The sequence below is a fragment of the Schistocerca serialis genome, chromosome 5 (genome assembly GCF_023864345.2).
Source record: "Schistocerca serialis cubense isolate TAMUIC-IGC-003099 chromosome 5, iqSchSeri2.2, whole genome shotgun sequence".
Classification (NCBI taxonomy): domain Eukaryota; kingdom Metazoa; phylum Arthropoda; class Insecta; order Orthoptera; family Acrididae; genus Schistocerca; species Schistocerca serialis.
Window position 1 is genome coordinate 226,719,096 of NC_064642.1, and position 6,931 is coordinate 226,726,026.

Sequence of the window (6,931 nt, forward strand, 5' to 3'; positions counted from 1 at the left end):
CACCAGGCGTTTTGGTCCGCGTCGATAGCTGTGTGATGCAGGCACGGTAGCTCAGCGTGTCCGGTCAGAGGATTAGCTGTCCTCTGTAATAAACAAACTCAGTTCATGGGTCAACGATTGACTTGTACAAGCGTCAGGGGACGTCCACCCTGAACAAATACAACAAACAATAACAAACTAAATGCGATCAACAACAAAGAAACTGGTCAGCGAAGCCGACTGCTGTGCAAAGGGGCCCCGGTTGGATTCCCGACTGGGTCGGAGACTTTTCTCCGCTCAGAGACTGGATGTTGTATTGTCTTCATCATCATCTCATCCCCATCGAACCGCAAGCTGCCAAAGTGGCATCAATTCAAAAGACTTGCACCAGGCGACCTGTCTACCCGACGGAAGGCCCTAGCCACACGACATTTCCTTTCACCAGACGTTTGACCACAGCTGCAGAGGAATTAGGTTGTTGTGTACCATCATATCTTTTCCCAGCATAAGGATCCATGCTGATAACATATTTGGTTTTAGCGGCTGTGATCATTCATAAAAGTATAATGTATTAACCTACTTTTTCCTTCATAAAGACCTTGAAGGGACACCTGCCACGGACCAATGACAACATGTCATCAATAACAGTCTTCATTCCAACAGAATAATATCTTGCCAGTAATTCATTCATTTTACCAAAAATTTTTCGTATTGCAGCAAACTTATCACGTTTCCTGCGATCGCTTCGCGACTCCCTGTCATCAAATCTTACTATTTTAGTAAGAAGCTGGAATCTGGATCGGCTCATGGTTGCAGTATAAACAAACCTTCCTGAAGTGTAGGACCCTAAATCTGTAACAGATAACTTTCTTTCGTTTTCCTTTCCTATAGTATTTAGTAGCCCTATACATGCCATGAATTCAAGTCTGTCTTGGGTATTTTCTGCCTCAATTTCTCTTCATTGCCACGTTTTATTACGATGTTGACCATTTATGGAGTCAAAGAAACTTTTCAGGTGATTCTCTCATTGTTCCTACTTAACCATCGTCTCTTACGACTTCTCTTTCTGTGAGGTACTCGTCTTCTAATGTGAGGATGTTTCGAGGTATACATTTTTCCAGTGCTTATAATATACTTGTACCTAACCTCGCAAGCTGCGTCGTAATCAGTTTCAGGTGCCCAGAGTTCATCTTCAGCGTCTGTAGGTACTCTATCACTGTCCATATCCTTATGCATAACACATTCCTCTTCTAGTTCACCCACTACACCGTCAGTTTCGTCAAATTCAATTTGAGAATCTGTAGATTCTTCCAAAATCTGTGATATTTCGGTGTCAGTAAGTTACTGTCGATACATTTTCAATCACAGTTGTATCTAACATAGGACTAAGTGCCACTGAACAGGAAGCTACAAAAGGGAAACGAATCATTGTCGGGACCATAGTTGCTGTCGTCCCAAAGAAACGTAATGTCCATGTATTCGAAGATCACGTAATGCTATTATCTGTGGAGTGAGATGACCGTTGTGGGAAGCCACATCTATTACCAAGGGGAGGTGACTTTATGACCACCTCTCTTAAACTTAAATTTTCCGATTAATTTTAAACGAAAACGACTTCGTTAAAGACGATAAGTATTTTGTACAAAATTTTAAAAATAAAGTATCTGAGTGGGATTCAATATTTTCAAAAGGTTGGTTTAAAGTACCCCCGCCGTCCCCCTTAGTATTCAGAGGGTTAAACTGAAGTTAAGTTATTACGAGTAAATAATATGTGTTTACTTGAATGGAAGCTTTTGGGCAAGGAATTCGCTTTCCCAATACTTTTAACACAAATATCTCCCACACTCCCGGGTATAAACTTAATTCGTGTTTTAATTCTCAAGTCTATAACGCAAAAATGGTGAATGGTATGGAAAGAGCAGTTACAGTTTGTAATCACACTCTGTCAGAGTTAGCATGTAAAAAACAATTTCTGTGGTTTTACAGAATTCCGGCGATCGTCGACTCTGAAATTCTTGAAATACTCATAGGCACAATCGTACATCTTGGGGAAGCCGTCTTGGGTGCTATGACGTATTCATTCTGCTGCATGGGAATCAGTGTCCAAAAATCAGTTTCCAAGTTGTGTATTAATTTCGATAAAAGTCCAGAAATTGATCTCTCAAAATACAGCATAACCGACCGTGGTGCAGGCTTTACAGATTTCCCAGGATACGAAGTTCCCTACGTGATCTCATACACTAAATAATGTTCCGAGCCACAGGCAAGGGAGAAGTTAAAATAACCAAAGAATTAAACGTACCTCTTCCCCTCATGAAATTATATTTTTCCTAAAATGGTCTTCATAGCTACACTTCAGGATACATCATCCTATTGTATGAGATTAAATGTTAACAGAATTAAACAGATTACATTTGGCGTTCAAAATGTCAATTTCCAATAATGTCGCTAGTTACAATTCCGCTGTGATCATACCATCCGAAACTGCTAAATCAAAAGTAAGGAAGTTTATAATACACTCAATATCCCACATTATATCCACAGAGGTTTCATATCGTGAGGCAGCGATAATCTCTCTCTGTCTCTCTCTCTCTCTCTCTCTCTCTCTCTCTTGCAGTCGTAATGAGTCTCTGATCGCACTGCACTTTACACACGTTTTTCAGTGACAAACTCAAACAATTGCAGCTCTTCACTTTTGTCGCCGAGGTGCTAAATATTGCATAATATTTACTGCGATAAGCCTGTCATAAGTAAATCTAGTACACAATATTGTAAGGTACTTAGATATTACTATAGCACAGTAAGTGAGAAGAAAACACGCTTTATATTAGTTCATGACTACAACAACGGAGTAAAGTAGGCATGAGAGAGTGCATGAAAGAGGGAGAGAGAGCCGAACATGATGAAACACGGTATTATGAAGACAGGGGAAAAGAAAATGATGTGACTGACTGAAAAAACAGCGAGAAGCGTAAATGGGAGAATATGGAAACATTTGCTTGACTGTTTAACCGATGGAAACATGGTCATGTTCATTAATTTTTCCAAATTGTAAATTTGTGGTAAGTTCCTATATTACCAAACTGCTGAGATCATTGGTCCCTAGGCTTACACACTACTTAATCTAACAAAAATTAACTTACGCTAAGAACAGCACACACAGCCATGCCCGAGGGAGGGCTCGAACATCCGACGGGATGAGCCAGGCGAACTGTAGCAAGGTGCTTCGAAACGCGCAGCTACCCCGCGCACCATTAATTTTTGGGGAAACTTTCCAGATCACTAAAACAGAAGTTCACAGTTATCCCACCAGGCAACGCATACTTCATAATCTTCTCAGTTCTGTTCAGGAACCTCGCAGTAGACACAGCTGGAGAAAATACAGTACGTCACTTTCGTATTTTTGTAATGTAAAATTCGTATAGCTTCAGTTAAATGTTGCGCCAACGGCCTTGCCGCAGTGGTAACACCGGTTCCCGTCAGTTCACCGACGTTAAGCGCTGTTGGGCTGGACTAGCACTTGGATGGGTGACCATCCGGTCTGCCGAGCGCTGTTAGCAAGCGGGATGCACTCAGCCCTTGTGAGGCAGACCTGGGGAGCTACTTGATTGAGAAGTAGCGGCTGCGCTCTCGGAAACTGACCTACGGCCGGGAGAGTGGTGTGCTGACCACATGCCTCTCCATATCCGCATCCAGTGACGCCTGTGGGCTTAGGGTGACACGGCGGCCAGTCGGTACCTTTGGGGCTTCATGGCGTGTGTGGGATGAGTTTTCAGTTAAGTGTTGGGTGAACATAAATGTATTTAGAAACTAGATAAACTCTGTACCGGAACTAACGCCTATAGGCTTCCAATAGAGCCCTCGAACTCCACAACTATAGTTGTGTGCGATGTCCGAAGACTGCTGAAAAAGAAAGTAGTAGAACGGAGAAGATGTGTCCACGTCTAATGGGGTAAAAGTTCGCTAGACGTTCTTTTATCCACCAAGAAACAGTTAACGAACTTTTACCCTACAAACAGTACATTGATTTTTGTAGTCTTTTCTAGCGTTTTCGAGCATTTTTCATTAGTGTTTGTTTGCCTTAGATGCCTCATAATTCACCTTTTCTATGAGTCACCGAGCTACTGACAAGTCTGATGTGGCCCGCCACGAATTCCTCTCCTGTGACAACCTCTTCATAGAGTAGCAACTGCAACCTACATCCTCAATTATTCGCTGAATATATTGCAATCTTTGTCTTCCTCTGAAGTTTTTACACTCCACAGCTTTCTCTGATACCAGCGAAGTTATCCCCTGATGTCTTAACAGATGTCCTGTCGTCTTGTCCCTTCTTCTTGGTAATGTTTTCCTTATGTTCCTGCCCTCTCTGATTCTGCAGAGAACCCTCTCATTCATTATCAGTCTACCTAATTTTCAGCATTCTTCTGTAGCACCACATCTCAAATGATTCGTTTTTTTCGGTTTTCCCACAGTCTACGTTTCCCTATCATAAAATGCTATACGCGAACGTAATTTCTCAAAAATCCCTATATCAGTTTAAGGCCATTGTTTGATATCAGCAGACTTCTTTTGGACAGGAATGCCCTTTTTATAAGTTTTAGTTTGCTTTTTATGCTCTCCTTGCTGCTTCTGGCAGGTGTTATTTTGCTGACTAGGTTGCAGAATTCTTTATCTTCATCTACTTCGTGATCATCAATCCCGACGTTACGTTTCACGCTGATTTCAATTTGCTATTTCTCATTACTTTCAAATTTTTTTCCTTCACTGTCAATCCATATTTGGTCATGTATGTACCTAAACTAACGTTGTCGCTGTTGGTTTCCTATCAACAATGGTGAGAACAGCACTATCACTGGACTATTTACAGTAACGCACTCCCTGCCTTACCTTCCTGTACATAACGAATCCTACTCTCGGTGTACAATTTTCTCCGGCCATTGGTATTATCCTATACTCATCTGTCCAGATACCCCAGTCTTCTTTCCATTTATCTATACTGACTACCACATTAACTAGATTGAACCTTGGCGTTTCCTTTTTCAAATTTTCTAGCTTTCCTGTCACCTTCAAGCTTTTGACATTCCACGCCCTGCCTCGTAAAACTTTAGCCTTTCATTGGTTATGCAATCTTTTTATCGTAGTCACCACCCTCCCTCTTCCCCTTGGCAGTCTTCAACCGGAGACCTGAATAGAAGACCGGAATCTTTTGCCAATTTAGAGATCATCAGATCACTTTTTGAGTTACAGGCCACATGTCCTATGGAAACACATCATGTGTATTTAATACAGAGGTTTTCATTGCCTACTGCATCCACATGCTGTTGACCATTGTCGATTGTTCCACCTTTAGGGCAGTTTCCATCCCCAAGGTGAAGAGAGTGTCCTGAACCTCTATCCACTCCTCCGCCATCCGTGAGAAGACAGTTGGCTGTAGGTGGGTGCCTTCTTATGCCGGAAGTCTTCGCCGCCACTGCTGATCATATTATTCAAAACTTAAGAGATGGCGGGTCTAGAAACAGGGAGCTGGACGTTTTGATTACTAATTAAGGATATTAACCCATACACCTTAGACAACTTAAACTAACTTTCCTGTACTTTCTCTATCATTGGGAGGTGGGGTTTTAAGACATATCTAACTATCAAATGAGTACACTCCCAATATAATTACGTCATCCATAGTGGTATTTCTTTCCCGAAAGCGACCAAGAACATCAGCTCGCCAGTCAGATACAATCACTCTATCATCGAGCTCATTGCCATGTAGAAAATGGGAGCTCAATAAGGAAGCATCTAAAGCTACCGGGTTTTCGAAGCCTGCCGTAAGAAAATGTTTTAAATCCACAGTGGTAGTGAGCGTCCCAGCCTTGTCACTAAAACTATTTGATTTGTGGTGGAACAAGCAATAGTGAAGCACTGCATTTCTTGCGATAAACGCTTTTTCAGCTTCACTCTCAGATGGGGTGATTTTCGATGTATCTATTTTCAACCAGTGGGTCGGTGTATTCTTACCCTACAGCATGCGCTAAGAGTATGCAAAATCATTTTTTGGGAAAATTTCTGTTACTTCTCTTTTACACAATATTACCACGATACCAAACTAGGAATGGCATGAACAATTAATACAACATTGCTGCAACTTTTATTAATATAATTAATGAAACGAAACCGTCGTATTTTTACCCTAACTTGCTATATTCCTGTTTACACTTCACTGCTCGACGTTTAGATTCCTGTGTTTGAATCTTTTTCAAGATTCCACTGTCGTCCCAGCACGGCTGAGAAGTGTTGAAAGACTTTCTGGCTACGTTATTTTACAGCGCTTTTTCAGATAAGTGCAACTATAAAAAGCATAAGCTGTCATTGGTGAGTCGCCACTGAATAAATACTTAAAGGAGGTACCGACAGAGAGGAATAATGCAAGATATTATTGCCGTTGTGCCACGTTGGTTGTTCCCTGGAAAACGTTTATGTTCCTCTCTCGCTCTGACTGCATGTTTACTTCCGCTTAGTAGGCAATCGCAAAGACGGAGGCCTGTAGCCGTCATCACTAATGAAATAGGAGTCATTTCGGTATATCCACCACTTCATGTACTTTCCCTCTACAAATATTACTTCCTCAGGCTAGCACGTTTATCATGATGAATAGATGTGCTCCTGTTGTACTTGACAAATCTTTTATTTGGATAAAATCGTACACACGATCCGGGTTTATTCATGTAAATCCAGTCTTCAGGGAGAACGAAATACAAGAAAAACTAAAAGGGAGTCTTCACAAAATTATTTGTTGTGAGAATGGCACATACAGATGTGAGAATCAGGTTATACTTTGCTTGCGTTCGGGAAAGTCGTACCAGTCATGTAAAAAATCCAACAAGGTAATCAAGAAGCATGCGAGATCCCGTGCGGGCGAGACATAGAGGGGTTATCTAAGTCGTCCGGTGCTACACTGGAT

The 6,931-nt window shown here is 41.6% G+C and overlaps 1 pseudogene; it reads left to right on the forward strand.

Annotated features, from left to right (window-relative positions):
* The first annotated feature begins 3,421 nt into the window (after positions 1–3,421).
* On the forward strand, positions 3,422–3,539 carry LOC126482818 (5S ribosomal RNA; annotated as a pseudogene).
* The last annotated feature ends 3,392 nt before the right edge of the window (positions 3,540–6,931 follow it).